The sequence below is a fragment of the Hyla sarda genome, chromosome 2 (genome assembly GCF_029499605.1).
Source record: "Hyla sarda isolate aHylSar1 chromosome 2, aHylSar1.hap1, whole genome shotgun sequence".
In the NCBI taxonomy this organism is placed as follows: Eukaryota; Metazoa; Chordata; class Amphibia; order Anura; family Hylidae; genus Hyla; species Hyla sarda.
This window is the reverse complement of record NC_079190.1, coordinates 382,297,987-382,315,877: the sequence shown is the minus strand read 5'-3', so window position 1 is coordinate 382,315,877 and position 17,891 is coordinate 382,297,987.

Here is a 17,891-nt window from a genome sequence, read left to right as displayed (position 1 = left end):
CAACTTAAAAAGATGAGAGAGGCCTGTAATTTTCATCATAGGTTTACCTCAACTGTGATTTTTAAAGAATTTATTCGCAAATTATGGTGGAAAATAAGTATTTGGTCAATAACAAAAGTTAATTTCAATACTTTATTATATACCCTTTGCTGGCAATGACAGAGGTCAAATGTTTTCTGTAAGTCTTCACAAGGTTTTCACACACTGTTACTGGTATTTTGGCTCATTCCTCCATGCAGATCTCCTCTAGGGCAGTGATGTTTTGGGGCTGTTGCTGGGCCCTTGCTGATGGAAGAGGTTTTCACTCAAAATCTCACGATACATTCTCTTAGCAGAAAAACAGCCCCAAAGCATGATGTTTTCACCCCCATGCTTCACAGTAGGTATGGTGTTCTTTGGATGCAACTCAGCATTCTTTCTCCTCCAAACACGACTAGTTGAGTTTTTACTAAAAAGTTCTTCTTTGGTTTCATCTGACCATATCACATTCTCCCAATACTCTTCTGGATCAGCCAAATGCTCTCTAGCAAACTTCAGACATGCCCGGACATGTACTGGTTTAAGCAGGGGGACACATCTGGCACTGCATGACTTGAGTCCCTGGTGGCATAGTGTGTTACTAATGGTAGCCTTTGTTACTTTGGTCCCAGCTCTCTGCAGGTCATTCACTAGGTCCCCCTGTGTGGTTCTGGGATTTTGATCTTGCGTGGAACCCCAGATCGAGGGAGACTATCAGTGGTCTTGTATGTCTTCCATTTTCTAATAATTGCTCCCACAGTTGATTTCTTCACACCAAGCTGCTTGCCTATTGCAGATTCAGTCTTCCCAGCCTGTGTAGGTTTATAATTTTGTTTCTGGTGTCTGGTTTGAGGTTGTGGACAGGTATCTTTTATACTGATAACAAGTTCAAACAGGTGCCATTAATACAGATATTGAGTGGAGGACACAGGAGACTCTTAAAGGGGTACTCCAGTGGAAAACTTTTTTTTTTTTAAATCAACTGGTGCCAGAAAGTTGCCCTGTGTCGGAAGCTCCGCTCGCAGCGTCCGGAAGTTTATTGTTCCGAACGCTGTGTGCGGGCTTCCGTGTTCAGGGCCGCCCCTCGTGATGTCACGCCCGCCCCCTTCATGATTTCACACCCGCCCCCTCAGCGAAAGTCTATGGGAAGGGGGCGCGATGGCCGTCACAACGTCGTGACGTCACGAAGGGGGCAGGCGTGACGTCATGAGGGGTGGCCCTGAACACAGAAGCCCGCACACTTCCGACACAGGGCAGCGGAGTACCCCTTTAAACAGATTTGTAAATTACTTCTATTAAAAAAAATCTTAATCCTACCAGCACTTCTTAGCTGCTGAATACTACAGAGGAATTTTTTTCTTTTTGGAACACAGACCTCTCTGCTGACAAAACGAGCACAGTGCTCTCTGCTGACATCTCTGTCCATTTTAGGAACTGTCCAGAGCAGCATATGTTTGCTATGGGGATTTTCTCCTACTCTGGACAGTTCTTTAACCCCTTAAGGACTCAGCCCATTTTGGCCTTAAGGACTCAGACAATTTAATTTTTACGTTTTCATGGTTTCCTCCTCGCCTTCTAAAAATCATAACTCTTTTATATTTTTATATTTACATTGGCTCATAGTGTGCAGCACTATTAATGTGTCATGTGCTATTAACCCTTTAGATGCGCGAGTGAAAGCTGATAAGTGACGGTTAGCTCAGCTGTTGGACACGAGGAGGTGCCTTACCTTCCTACTCTGTGTCCGATCGCCGAATGACTGCCCAGTGCCTGAGATCCAGGCATGGGCAGTCAAGCGGCAGAAACACTGATCAATGCTATGCTATGGCATAGCATTGAACAGTACGGGAGATCAATGTACTGCATGTTATAGTCCCCTATGGGAGCTATAACATTGCAAAAAAAAAATAAAAGTGAAAAAAAAAAAGTTAATAAAGATCATTTAACACCTTCCCTAATAAAAGTTTGAATCACCCCCCTTTTCCCATTTAAAAAAAAAAAACCTGTGTAAATAAAAATAAAAATAAAAGAAATTCCAAAATAGCTTATTTTTGGTCACTTTTTATATCATATAAAAATTAATAATAAGCAATCAAAAAGTCCAATCAATACAAAAATGGTACCGCTAAAAACTTCAGATCACGGTGCAAAAAATGAGCCCTCATACTGCCCTGTACGTAGAAAAGAAAAAAAGTTATAGGGGTCAGAAGATGACAATTTTAAACATATACATTTTCCAGAAGTATGACAAAATCAAACCTATATAAGTAGGGTATCATTTTAATCGTATGGATCTACAGAATAAAGAGAAGGTGTCTTTTTTAACTGAAAAATTTACTGCGTAGAAATGGAACTGCCAAAAGATACAAAATTGTGTTTTTTCTTCAATTTTGTCGCACAATGATTTTTTTTCTGTTTCGCTGTAGATTTTTGGGTAAAATGACTGATGTCATTACAAAGTAGAATTGGTGGCACAAAAAATAAGCCATCATATGGATTTTTAGGTGCAAAATTTAAAGAGTTATGATTTTTTACAGGCAAGGAGGAAAAAAACGAAAGTGCAAAAACAGAAAAGCCCTGGGTCATGAAGGGGTTAAAGATGTTGCACCTAACAAAAATAAAACTGAGACACAAGTGTGTGGGAGGACTGTATATTCTCCCTTACAGAAATGGTATCCTTTGTGAATAGTTGTCACTTTAATCTCTTTCCAACCCTTTTATTTAAAGAGCAATGCATTTTTCCACCAACAGCCATATGGGGGCTTGTTTTTGGGGGATGAGCTGTAGTTTTTAATCATACTACGGTATTAAATTTAACATATATTGTATTAAAAAACTTTAAAAAATTGTTAAGTAGGATTCACCTGCACTGTGCGCCCGTCCGTCAACAACCCCCCCGGCCTTCACCTGCACTGTGCGTCCGTCCGTCATCACCCCCCCCCCCCTTGCCTTCACCAGCAACATGCCCAGCCTCCGCTCCCAAGTCTGCGACGGCATGACGTCACACCGCATGGCCGCGCAGGAGGACGTCAGTTACGTCACAGGGCGCCCGGTGAGAAGGAGCGCTGCGCTGGACGGGTGAGTGTGTGTGTGTGTGTCTGTCTGTCTCTATCTCTGTCTGTGTGTGTGTATGTGACTGTGTGTATGTGACTGTGTGTGTGTATGTGACCGTGTGTGTGTATGTGACTGTGTGTGTTTGTGTGACTCTCTGTGTGTGTGACTGTGTGGGAACCTGCGGCCTAATGTCGGGAAACTACTACCAAATGTGCGCAGTCTATGCTACCTAATGTGGGGAGACTGCTACCTAATGTGGGGAATCTGTGTTACCAAATGTGGGGAGTCTATGCTACCTTATGTGGGGAATCTGTGCTACCGAATGTGGGGAATCTATGCTACCTAATGTGGGGAAACTGCTACCTAATGTGGGGAATCTGTGCTACGTAATTTGGGGAAATTGCTACCTAATGTGGGGAATCTGTGCTACCTAATGTGGGGAAATTGCTAACTAATGTGGGGGAACTGCTGCCTACCTAACGTGGGGGAACTGCTGCCTACCTTATGCTCCCCCCCTGGCAGCAGCACCCTCATCATCCACCAGCAACACCCCCCCCCCCCCCAGCAGTAGCACCTCCATCAGCAGATCCTGATGGTGGATGGTGGCGGTGCTCCTGCCAGTAGGATGATCCTGCCGATGGATGATGGGGGTGATACTGCCAGGGGGGATGGCCAGTAGCACCCTAATCATCCTTCAGCAACACCCCCCCAGTAGTAGCACCCCCATCATCCACTAGCAACATCACCAGTACCCCCCTCCCGTGTTAATAGCATCAGCTAACGGATGTTGAGGGGTGTTACTGCAGTTGTGGTATTATATTCAGAGGGTGCACTGTATGGCAATGTTATATTCAGAGGGCGCAGTTTGTGGTAGTATTATTAGAGATGAGCGAACTTACAGTAAATTCGATTCGTCACAAACTTCTTGGCTTGGCAGTTGATAACTTATCCTGCGTAAATTAGTTAAGCCTTCAGGTGCTCCGGTGGGCTGGAAAAGGTGGATACATTCCTAGGAAAGAGTCTCCTAGGACTGTATTCACCTTTTCCAGCCCACCAGAGCACCTGAAAGCTGAACTAATTTATGCAGGAAAAGTCATCAACTGGCGAGCTGAGAAGTTCGTGACAAATCGAATTTACTGTAAGTTCGCTCATCTCTAAGTATTATATTCAGAGGGCGCAGTGGGTGGTAGTATTATATTCAGAGGGTACAGTGTGTGGCGGTATTATATTCAGGGGTACAGTATGTGGCAGATTTATATTCAGAGGGTACAGTGTGTGGCAGATTTATATTCAGAGGGTACAGTATGTGTTGGTATTATATTCAGAATGTACAGATGTGTGGTAGTATTATATTCAGTGGGTACGGTGTATGGAAAGTTTATAATCAAAGAGTGTAGTGTATAGTAGTATTATATTTAGAGGATACAGTGTCTGGCAGGTTTATAATAATACTTGTTTTCATATAGAGGATGAGAATGCGCTGACATAGTGAGGAGACGTCTGGGCGTCACATTCTGCAGAGAGAAGTTTTAGCTGGAACAGGCGGTATGTACCATCTGAATTAGATAAGGGAAGACTATAGAGAAGACGTCACCTGTAATCACTGATATCATTGTGTATTCTCCTCACTATAGAGAAGACATCACCTGTAGTCACTGATATCATTGTGTATTCTCCTCACTATAGAGAAGACATCACCTGTAGTCACTGATATCATTGTGTATTCTCCTCACTATAGAGAAGACGTCACCTGTAATCACTGATATCATTGTGTATTCTCCTCACTATAGCGAAGACGTCACTTGTAGTCACTGATATTATTGTGTATTCTCCTCACTATAGAGAAGACGTCACCTGTAGTCACTGATATCATTGTACATTCTCCTCTCTATGTCCTATCAGAGCTGTAGTCACTTGTAAGTTCTACAGTTAGGTCAGTGAAACTACAACTCCCAGCATAACCTTACTACTGCTCAAAGGGGTACTCTACTGGAAAAAAAAAATTTAATCAACTGTGCTACAAAGTTAAACAGATTTGTAAATTACTTCTATTTAAAAATCTTAATCCTTCCAGTACTTATTAGCTGCTGTATAAGCGATTCACAGGAAGTTATTTTCTTTTTTAATTTCTTTTCTGTCTGACCACAGTGCTCTGTGCTGACACCTCTGTTCATGTCAAGAACTGTCCATAGTAGGAGCAAATCCCCATAGCAAACCTATTCTGCTCTGGACAGTTCCTGACATTGACAGATGTGTCAGCAAATAGCACTGTGGTCAGACTGGAAAGAACTACACAACTTCTTGTGGAGCATACAGCAGCTTATAAGTACTGTAAGGATTAAGATTTTAAATAGAAGTAATTTAAAAATCTGTTTAACTTTCTGGCACCAGTTGATATAAAAGTAAATGTTTTCCAGTGGAGTACCCCTTTAAGTAATTCTGGGAGCTGTATATTTAAATGGTGAAAACTTCTTTAACACTTTCCAATTCTGTGGCAACTGGTATATCTGATTATTATACTGGAATTTCTCACAATGCGCTACAACAGTGGTGTCTGTCACAACAGGCTAAAAACTTACTGGGGGGAGGGGGTAGGTATGGGGTGACACCATTTTCTACCGCACCGGGTGACACCAACCCTAGCAACGCCACTGATTGCAGTGGTACTGAATTTATATTGTTTTTGCTCTGCTTATAAAATAATAACATTTAAAAAAAATTAGCATTATGTTGCCATATTTTGTGACCTATAGTTTTCTTATTTTACTGTTGTTGTAAAGACTCGTTTTTTAATGAGGCAAGCTGTAGTTTTTATTGGTACTGTTTGGGGGGACATATAACATTTTTATTTACTACATTTTCTTAACAGTAAGACAGCAATTCTGACATTATGTTTTGCGTTTTTTTTTTACACTGTCCACATATTGCAGGATAAATAAGGTGACATTTAAAAAAGTTGGACTTTTACAGATGTGGCGATACAATTTTTGGATATTCTTCTATTGTTTTACATGATCAATGGGAAAGAGGTAGGTTCTTGAACTTTTAATATGTGTGCTTTTTCACGGTTGTAAAAATCTTTGTTATTTTTTACTTCCACTAAAAAATTGACCACTAGATGGCACAATTGTTAATACAATACGATGCAATACTAAGGTTTTGCACTTTTCTTATACAGTTCTCCTATTCCACATGGTGTTATAGGATTACTAACATGGCAGACATGGGGGCTTTCAATAGGCTCCTGGCTGTTATATCAATTGATTATCATCCCGTGATTATGATTACATCAGGCTGCATCCAATCAGGTTTTCCTGATTCAGGGCTTCCTAAATGCTATTAGAACACCTATGCCAAAAAAGCTGTAGCAGACACATGACTGATACAAATATATACAATCTTTATTATATATCATAATAAAAGCAGAGATGTGGTGACTGAAAACAATGGACGTCTCCAGGGCAGAGAGTAACACTTATACATGCACTAATCCCATATGTTTGGGCATATAACCTGCCAAACCAGCATGGCTATATAACAGTACCATATTAACAAGTTGTATTATGCACCATGAATAAAGTGCAAGTGCAGAGAATACATATGGCCATAATTAGGCCAACAATAGTGCAGCAGAGCAATATAAAATACCCACATGTGCGAGCAAAGAAGTGCAGCCGGGAGTCGTCAAGCCCTATGACTGTTTCGGACTTGAGTCCTTCTTCTTTTTGGGCATATGTGGTTACTGCTGTATCACCAGATCTAATACTGTCCATCACTATATCACTAGGAGTACATTGGGTATTAATATATATTCCCTCTCAAATATTGTGGATTAGTAACTGTGTATATTGGTGTATTCTAATTGCTATTAGAAAGTTTAACAGACGGAATCTGGGCTATTCTCAAACCTAGCCTATGCACCCTGCTGTAAACTGTTGTAAATAGCCAGCATGTGTAGTCTTGGACAGTGGTTCTCAACCTTTTTTGCGACTGTAACCCTAAAGGGTGAAAGTAGGTCCGTGGGTACCCCTCGCACGGAACTTACGCGCGAGGGGTAACCGCAGACAAAATAAGTAATAAAATTAATTATTTTCATAATGGCGTGTTCTTACCTTTACACTAATGCGATACTTAATCGCTTTGGTGCCATTATTCCCCCCCCCCTCCTCTGATCCCCTTTTGCCATTATCCCTCTCCACCCCCCTCCATCTTAATCCCCTTGTGCCATTATTCCCCCCTTCATTTTAATCCCCTTGTGCCATTATTCCCCCCTTCATTTTAATCCCCTTTTGCCATTATTCCCCCCTCCACCTTAATCCCTTTATCCAATTATCATTATCCAATATGGCAAAAGGGGATCAGAGGAAGGGGGGAATAATGGCACAAGGGGATAAAGATGGAAGGGGGGGATAATGGCCAAAAGGGATCAGAGGGAGGGGGGAATAATGGCACAGGGGATTAAGATGGAGGGGGGGGGGGATAATCATTACCCCCCCCCCTCCATCTTAATCCCCCTGTGCCATAATTATATTGTGATAAGGTGAAAGGCATTGTGGTGGATGGGCGATATGTGTCACCAAGGCTCCTGACTTTGGTGAAGTAAGAGCCGGTATTATTGAGTGTCTGTGCTGCGATGCAGTCTGACAGTGTGGCCGTAGTATGGCTGGAAGGCCAAACTGGGACGACTCTTACTGGGAATGACCAAGTGCAGGGTGGGGGTCATTCCCTACAATCAAGGCTGCCTTTTGTTGGCCTTAAAGGCAACCTGTTTCGCCAGCTGAGAGGAATTTGCTAGTTGCAGCTCACACTGCCAGAGAGAGCTATATATCGAGTTCTTCCCTGTGTTTTCTCCAAGGTTGGAAGCTGGTGAACAGTCTGCCTGGAGGCCTGGAAAAGACTTGCTTGATGCCGCATGGCATGGACTCAGGTGTGAACAAACACCTAAGGATTACAGGTGGTCTTTGGTTCTGCATTTAAAGACTATTTGCTGTGTGCCAAGTGTAAATAAAACACTGAACTTTGATTTGAAAAGTACTATTTCCTTGCCTCTATACTGCAACCGCACCTATTTGCAAGAGCGAGTCATCACATTTGGTGGAGGATGCGGGCAATTCAGTGAGGTCAGCGATTGTGATGCAGCACGCTGTTGCCAAGAACCAAGCCTGGGAGAACGCGTTGGAGTTGTTGCTAGGGGGAACGAACCTGCCGACAAGTGACTGTCAGTATGGCAGGAGTGTTTTCCCCAGTGAGACAAGGCAAAGCAGTGTTCCAGTGACCGTAGTTTTGCCCAAATGGAGGCTGTTATAAACGACTCATGGAGGCCAACAAGCACCAGCAGGAAACCAACCAGCTGTTACTGCAGCATGTAATGGCGCTACAAGCGGAAGTGACGACCCAGAACGCCCCTGATGCCCGGAAAGCTGTACGGTTGGCGATCCCCAAGATGACCCCCTTGGATAATGATGAGACCTACCTGGCAGTCTTCAAGAAAGTGGCCATGATGAAGAAGTTACCCCGAGAACAGTGGGCTGAGGTCATTGCTCCGTTCCTGTAATCGGGACCCCAGCAGGCCTACATCGACTTACCCGACGACCAGGCTGTTGACTACGAGGTTGTCAAAGGTGAGAACTTGGCAAAACTGGGGGTGAATGTGATGGTCCGGGCCCAGCGGGTTCATCAGTGGGAATACAAGCCGACTGACCCTGCCAGGCCACAGTATTACGACCTGTTGCACCGCCTGCAAAAATGACTGCAGACAGAGGTGGTAAGTCCCCACGCTATGCTGGACCGTCTCGTGGCCTATGTATTCTGGAGGGCTTTGCCACATTCACTCCAAAGCTAGATTGGCCAGGTAACCCCCTTGCGATGGTGGACCTGGTGGAGAAGTTCCAGGCCACCATGAAACTGCGGGAGGGGGCGGTGAAACCCAGGAGGTCCCCACCCTTGCCCAGGCGGGTAGAAAGCCCTAAAAGTCCCCGGGAGGTGTTTCCCAGAGGCCCTGTCCCGTTGCTGTGTTGGAGGTGTCAACCACCAGGACATGTTAGGGCTAATTGTCCACAGTGGGAAGAACTTATGGACACCTACTACGCACTCCGCCTGTCCTTGTATGCCTAGAGACTGTGTGCCACAGGTATTCCCAGGGCAGCAGACTCTGATCATCTCTGCCAGGTGAGGGTGGGAAATACTGTTGTGGTGGCCCTGATTAATTCAGGTAGAATGGTGACTTTAGTGAGGTCTAAACTGGTACCAACGGTCGATAGTAAATTTCTGGCTAGATGGCAGGGTCCCTACGAAGTGATCAAAAAGGTAGGGGAGGTGACGTACAGGGTACACCAGCCCAGGCGAAGGAAGCCAGAGCAAGTGTACCATGTAAACTTGTTGAAACCTTGAAAAGATAGTATGGTTTGTTAGGGGTGGAGTTTCCCATTCCTCAGTCTGGTGCGAGGGAAGCAGTTGCCACAGTCAAAATTGCTGACAGCCTTTCCTCTGCACAGACTCAGGAGGCCAGGGAGTTTGTCAGTAGGAACACTGATGTGTTCTCAGACCTTCCTGAATGTACTTCTGTCATCCCTCATGACGTTGTCACTGAACCCCAGGTAAAAATACGTTTGAAACCATATCGGGTACCTGAGTCGCGGCGACAAGCCATCTCGGAAGAAGTACAACAGATGTTAAAACTGGATGTCATTGAGGAATCAAAGAGTGAGTGGGCCAGTCAGCTAATCTTAATACCCGAGCCAGATGGTACGTTGCGGTTCTGTAATGATTTCCGCAAATGTTAGAGGGGGTTAAATGGACACTTTGCATCTGAGAGACTGCCTGATGATACTTTTTAGACCTCCCAAAAGTTCCAGATTCTGCAGGACAGTCCTGTACTTACGGAGCTATCCCACTGTCTTAAGAGGTGTTGAGCAGCACTGATTGGTCATTCCATTGGGTAAGGCTAACTGAGGGTGTCACAGCTGCACAGAAAAGGTGTTTTATATTCGTTTCCCTTCTTTTGCCATGAATGATTACAGGAACAGACGAGCCAATAATGCCCTGCCCTCCTATCTATCCATAATATAGAAAAAAAAACGCTTACATGAAGTGAGTTTATAACATGAAGCAGCAGAGGACAATCGCAGATCAAGTGTTTGTACTATGTATGTACTAGTTGACGACATTTGGTTCATTAGGTTGTATTCACACATACACAATCTGCTGTATATTTGATTTTAAACTGCAAATTTTTATTTAAACAACATGACTGAACACAGCTTTAAATCTGCAGCTTCAGGATACTGTATGAGTGAATACACCCTTTGGGTAGGGTCACACAAGGTATATTTTGCTACGTATTTGCTGCTTCCTATTTTCCTACCCATTGAAGTAAATAGGTAGTAAAATCAGCTGCATATTTTGCTACCCATTGACTTTAATGGGTAGGAAAATACGCAGCAGTAAATATGTAGCAAAATTCAGCATGTGTGACCCTTATACTGTATTTGCCTGCTAGTACTTTTGGTGCATTAGGGTGTATTCACACATAGCTGATCTATCTCCCCCTATTCCTCTCCCCCCCCCAACCACTGGACACTGCAGGACTGGTATGTGACCCCTAGTGGCCACTTTTGACTAGCTTTTTTAGAATGAAATATTAAAAATGTTCTGATGAAAGCAATTGCAAGACATATTGTTTTTGCATGCTTTATAACATATCAAAAGTTGTTGTATCTGACAGTGCCCATTTAAGGTGATAGTATGGTTTGAGTAAATGTTTCTATGATATATTGTAAAAATGTCTTGTATTTGAAATAAAAAGTGTATCAGAAAATTTTCAACATTAACAACAAAAAAAGGTGTGCCGCTGTATACAAATGTCTCCTCCCAAAAGGCATCCTCCCAATCTGGGAATGCACAGATACCCAGCCACAGCAGGGAGCTGTGGGTCCTTTAAAGTAGTGCCTTGGGGAGTACTCTACAGGGTGGGCCATTTATATGCATACATCTTAATAAAATGGGAATGGTTGGTGATATTAACTTCCTGTTTGTAGCACATTAGTATATGTGAGGGGGGAAACTTTTCAAGATGGGTGGTGACCATGGCGGCCATTTTGAAGTCGGCCATTTTGAATCCAACTTTTGTTATTTCAATAGGAAGAGGGTCATGTGACACATCAAACTTGTTGGGAATTTCACAAGAAAAACAATGATTTTTAACGTAATGATTTTTAATGGTTTTAACGTAACTTTATTCTGTCATGAGTTATTTACAAGTTTCTGACCAATTATAAAATGTGTTCAATGTGCTGCCCATTGTGTTGGATTGTCAATGCAACCCTCTTCTCCCACTCTTCCCACACTGATAGCAACGCCGCAGGAGAAATGCTAGCACAGGCTTCCAGTATCCGTAGTTTCAGGTGCTGCACATCTCGTATCTTCACAGCATAGACAATTGCCTTCAGATGACCCCAAAGATAAAAGTCTAAGGGGGTCAGATCGGGAGACCTTGGGGACCATTCAACTGGATATGCAAAATTGCTACATGATGATGTGTTTCCCTCTTTATGCACTGAAGCTGGCACGTTCCCTGAGTTTTCCAGCAAGATAGTGCACCACCACATTATGGGTGTCAGGTCCAAGAATTCCTAGATGAACAGTTTCCTGGAAAGTGGATTGGTCGTCGTGGGCCAGTTGAATGACCCCCAAGGTCTCCCGATCTGACCCCCTTAGACTTTTATCTTTGGAGTCATCTGAAGGCAATTATCTATGCTGTGAAGATACGAGATGTGCAGCACCTGAAACTACTGATACTGGAAGCCTGTGCTAGCATTTCTCCTGCGGTGTTGCTATCAGTGAGTGAAGAGTGGGAGAAGAGGGTTGCATTGACAATCCAACACAATGGGCAGCACATTGAACACATTTTATAAGTGGTCAGAAACATGTAAATAACTCATGAAAGAATAAAGTTACGTTAAAACCAAGCACATCATTGTTTTTCTTGTGAAATTCCTAAAAAGTTTGATGTGTCACATGACCCTCTTCCTATTGAAAAAACAAAAGTTGGATTCAAAATGTCCGACTTCAAAATGGGCGTCATGGTCACCACCCATCTTGCATAAAAAGTTTCCCCCCTCAAATATACTAATGTATGTAGCAAAGGTCAGAGAAGAAACAGCTAAGTAAGGTATACAAAAATAAATAAGTAATTGGGAAGATGAACTATAAATGATTCTGTTCTTTTTCGTAAGATTTGAGGCAACGAACAACACACAAATGTTCCTGTTAAGGAAAAGCTGGATAGAAAACCGTAAGAATATTAGTTTTGGTACATTTGTGTATAGTAAAAAATAACTCCTGGAGAAGAAAATTGTTTATGAGATATTTCTAAAGCTCGAACATCAGAGCCTCTTTTAAAAGAAATTAAACATAATAACATAGTAAATTTAAAGGATTATAATTTCAAAGGAAGATGAACGTTTCCTCCGCAAGAAATTATTAGATTCAAGACAACTGTGACATCCCAAGTAGAATGGTATTTAGGTAAAGGAGGTCTCCTAAATTTTATACCTTTCATTAATTTACAGATTAAAGGATGTTTACCTAAAGGTTATATATGTGTGGGAGCGTGGTAAAAGGAAATGGCCGATCGATATACATTTATAGTCCAGTATGCTTTACCTGAATCAAAGGAATCTGACAGGAAATTAATAACTTGATTTAAAGGTGCATGAATGGGATCCAAATCCCGTTGCCTGCATCAACTAGACCAAATTTTCCAAGCTGATCTGTAAGCTGATCTGGTACCTGGAGCCCATGGATCAGAGAGGAAGTTTCTAGCTGATTGTAAAAGTTCGAAATCAGATCATGAAGGCCCAAAATGAACCAGGGAAAGAAGACCTGATATTATTAGGGATGAGGGTTCCTGGATGGATCTAAAATGATGGACAGGTGAGATGGAAGGATGCGGGGGAGATCTAAGGACATCTCCAAAATTTGTCGGAACCATGTTTGAGTTGGCCAAAGTGTGGAGTTATCAAGACTATTGTCGATTTCTGCAATCTAGTTGAATGCAGAGTTTGGGAATGAAAGCAAACGGTGAAAAGGCATAGAGAAATTCTGAAGGCCAGGTTTGTATTAAAGTATCTGTGCACTGAGATTCTGGATCAGGACGCCAACTGAAGAATCTTGGAACTTGACGATTTAAGCATGATGCGAAAAGATCCATGTGGAGGGCCCCATAACAAGTTGAGTCGATTGAATAGGAGAGGATCCAGTCTCCAATCGCTGTTGTGAAGCAGTAAACAAGAGTTCCAATCTGCTATGGAATTGTATAGCCCTGGAATATATTCTGCTTTCAAGACTATATCTTTGTCCAGACAAAAATGCAAAAATTATTTCGCATTGTTGGCTAATAATTTTGATCTACTTCCTCCTAGTCGATTGATATATTGAACTGCAGAAATGTTGTCCATTCGCAGAAGAATACAACAATGAGACTTGTCTTTGGCAAAACTTTTCAGGGCAAAGGATTTTCAGACAATTGATATGAAGAAGATATTATTCTTTGTGCCATTTCCCTCCTGTGGAAAGGGAACCGCATCAAGCACCCCAGCCCAATTGACTGGCATCTGATTCTATAATCAGGTCTGGAAAGGAACTGAAGATGGCTTTCCCGTTCCAGGATTGTGTATGGTGGAGCCACCAAAGAAGTTCTTCTTTGGTGTCCAGAGTGAGGGAAATTTCATCTGAATAGCCCAAACCATTTCTTAGGTGTTGAGCTTTGAGACGTTTAAATGCTCTGTAATGGAGGGGAACAGGAAAAATAGGTTGAATGGAGGCCGAAAGTAAACCCAAAATGCAGCAGAGAGATACTAATTGCTTGTTCAATACAGATCTTATTTCCCTGCGAATTATTCTCAATTTTTTGGAGAGAAGGTTTAAAATGGCTGATTAGTGTTGACTAAGTATCACAGAAATTCTAATTCTTTTGATGAGGTTTAAATTGATTTTTCCTAGGTTAAAGAGTAAAGTTATTGTCCAATGAGTGTGAAGAAGTATGAGATCTAAAGATTAGGCCTTGAGGAGTACATTTTCTATGTAAATGATTAGACGAACACCACAAGCCCTCAAAATGGCTACTACAGGTTTCAGTAGTTTAGTGAAACACCAGGGGGCTGATGAGAAACCGAATGGTAGGCTGGTAAACTGCCATTTATTTTTGACCTTCCCATATACATTGGATGTATGGTTGAGACATGGGGGGCATAGGCACCATAAGGTAGGCGTCTTTGAGGGCTATTTTGACTACCAATCGTTTGGTAAAAATAAATGTCTCAGGAGATATATGCCCTCCATTTTAAGGTGTTGCTAACGAAAAAAATTGTTGCTGGTTTTTAGATTTATGACGGGTCTGTAACCGCTGTCATTCTTTTGTACTAGAAATAAATTGCTCAGAAAACCAGGTGTATCTATAGTGACCTGAATAATTACGCCTTTGGAACATAGTTCCTTGATTTCTCTGTGTATAAGACTGTCCGGATTGGAAAATATTATTGGATGAGGATTGTGAATTTGTATTGTGGGCATATGAATTCTATTTGAAATCCTAGTACTGTATTCAGAATACATGCAAATGAGGTGATTATAGACTAGACATGGGAAAAATGCGCTATTCTGCCTCCTTGGGGAACGCGAGAAGAAAATGGTAGAGATACACTTACCTGTAGAGGGACTTGATCTTGGGAAGCCTCTATGGCCTCTAGCTCTCCATGGGTGGCCTCTATGAGGGAAGAAGGGTGTTGGTTGGCATGTAGTGGGTTGGTTAGAGAAATTGTCAGGTTGAAGGGGGAAGACCTCTATAAGATGGTCTCTCCTGAGGTTGGCGACTGGAAAACCGGCCTCTACGTCTTTCAGCCCGTCCAAAAATTTGTCCTTAAAAGACCCGTTTTAGAGAGGACTGGGCTTTATCAATGGATGAGAACAATCCAACATATTTATTTATTTGTTTTATATAGGAATCTCCGATCAGGAAATTCTCTGAAGATGGGGTAAAATCTGAAGTAGCAAGGTGAACCAATTGTGGGTCTAATTTCATCAATAGGGACCCATTTCTTTCTGTACAAATGGATTTGTGGTGTCCCAGTACCACATCCTATACGGTACCTCTGTATAGGTCCCCATAGCCAGAGTCCCTAGGATGTCGGGGTCCTTTTTGTCTAGCAGGACCTGCGGGTCACGTGATCAGGTAAACTCTATGGTTTTTGCTTAAGGTCCTTTGGAGGTCCCTGTGAAGTATTGCACCCATCATTCTTTGTGATGGTGAGTGACAGATATTCGGACCAATCAGAACAACCCCGCCCCTGCCCATATAAGGGAGCGGCGGCCATTGTTAGCTCTCTTTCCTCGTGGGCTGTTGACAGGGAAGGATCTACGCTACTGTCATCAGTGAATTTAGGCCCTAGCCTTGCGGCGATGGCTGATCTCTTCTTTACCGTGAGTGTATCAATCCCTAAGCACTCTGCAAGATCAGAGACTTATAATACAATTCAAGGTCCGCAACAAGTGTAAGTCACTGAACTATATAGAGACTGTTTGAATGAGACTGTTATTGTTCATTGGATGTACCGCAAGCCTTTAAGTAAAGTTATCCAAGTTCAAGTTCAACCATCTTGTGGACCTTCAGTCATTATTTGCATGCACCTATCGTTACTGGGAAGGGCGGCGATAGGCCGGAGAATTATCTCAGCATACTAGCCCTCAGCCTGGCATCACGAACTATAGGGTTAACCTTAACCCCTAATATACTGAAGCAATACCCTGACTACATTACCCGTACCCCAAAGGCATACCATAAAGCCTTTTTGGCATTGCACGAACAGGATTCGGGTGTGTGCCTACTACAGTCGCCACTAGTGAAAGTGTACTCCCCCCCAGAAAACGAACTTTATTAATGTGCTGCAAACCGTGTTGCTGTGTACGGGAGCGGTGTTTGTGGTGCACCATACAAGGGGGCCATGAGAAAAGTAAAGGGGTGGCGAAAATTCATCTACAACTAAGATGTGTAAACTGCGCAATGAGTTCATGCTGCGATCCTTTGGTCCGGTCGGCACAGGCGGAGCCGAACTGCTGCCGGAAAAGCGCGCGAAGAAAGCCCACGCTGCGCTACGCCCCGCCCCTGGGCGTGGCTGCCAGGTTGCTGTGTCACAGCCGAAAGGGAACTTGGAGACAGAGGAGTCGTCTCTGGAGGGACCGGAAGTCGGGGCTGCACCGATAACGTCCTTCCTGCCGGCCGCCATTTTGGGGAAGAGCACAATAAAAGACGCCACGCACAGCGACCTCTTCAGTCTGCACAGAGAGTACAGATATGGCGGAGAGCAGCGTTCCACCTGGTGAAGTTGGTAAAATGGCGCCGGAAAAACGGAAAGCTGTGGCAGTCGCAGCCCGACTTTTCCAAGAACTTGCTGACCGTCTACAGCGGTTGCCATTAGATGAAGAGGGGGCCTCCAATCGTCCCCCACTGCCTGATGATGCCGACGATTGGTCAGACACACCTCCAGCGGAAAGCGCAGGGACACCTGGAGGTGCATCGCCAGTGAGACTGTCCGCTCACCACAGAACTTGGGGCTCGTGGGCCGAGATCCCATCGGAGGAGTCTGCAGTGAGTACCCGCCAGAGGCGGCCTATACTTCCTCCTCCAGCCCTGAGGTCATACCTCGATCAAGCTTGCAAAGTGCACGACCATGCTCCCCAAAATTGCCGCAATGGGTGTTCGGAGATGAGCTGGAGCTGATCGAGTACAGAGTACTTCAACCATTACCTGGGAAGTCACTCCCACCAATCCCAACTGCAGAAAAAGAAAGGGCCCGTCAAGAAGCCGAGCTGGCCGAATTGATGGAAAAGCTAAAGGCCCGACACAAAGAACTCTATGCCCCCAAGCACGTGCATTTGCCCCATGAAGAGAAAGTACGGTGGCAAGAAAACACCAAAGAAATGGAGGCATTGTACATTCGTAAATGGGATCACCCCCAAGAAGGGGAGGAGCCATTAGAAAGAAGAAGAGCAACTGTGGCCAAGTTCAACAAGGTCAGAGGTTATGGGAAACTCCTTGACTGCCACACTGGGCAGACCATCCTCGTAAACCGGCGAGCAGTGCAAAGGCCATATCTCCATAAGAAGTTCTACACCTTGGAGGTGGGTGAAATTGTGGAGTACACCCCCGTCCAGAGCCTTCGTGGAGAATGGGCTGCAGTGGTCACCAGACCAACAGCCCCAACACAGCTTCTCTTCAAATATTTTCTGTCAACTGATTGGGAGTCCGATCCCTTCAACCTGAGGCCGAAAAGGTCCGCTCCTAAAGCCTCCACCAGCGTACCCAAGGAGGAGGAGCCTCAACAGCCAAGTTCATCATCTTCCATGTACAGCAAAGAGTCAAGTTCATCATCTTCTATGTACAGCAAAGAGTCAAGTTCAACATCTTCTATGTACAGCAAAGAGCCAAGTTCTTCATTTTCTACATTTCGTCGAGAGCCAAGTCCTACTCAAGTTCAGGAAAGTAAGCCCAAATTACGGGCACCAAAGACCGTACCTAGACCCTCTCGGAGCAATGAGAGTTTGTCTGTTCCAGAGGTACCAACGCACGTACCTAGGCCCTCTCGGAGCCATGAGAGTTTGCCTCCTGCACAGGTACCAACGTATGTACCAAGGCCCTCTTCTGACATGGAGAGTTTGCCTGCTTCCAGGGTACCGACGAAAGAGTCATGGGTCCATCCTAGTTTGGAGATGGTACTCAAGCCCCATTGCCCCAGTTTGATCCCGGCTAGAAAGCGTGTGTCCTC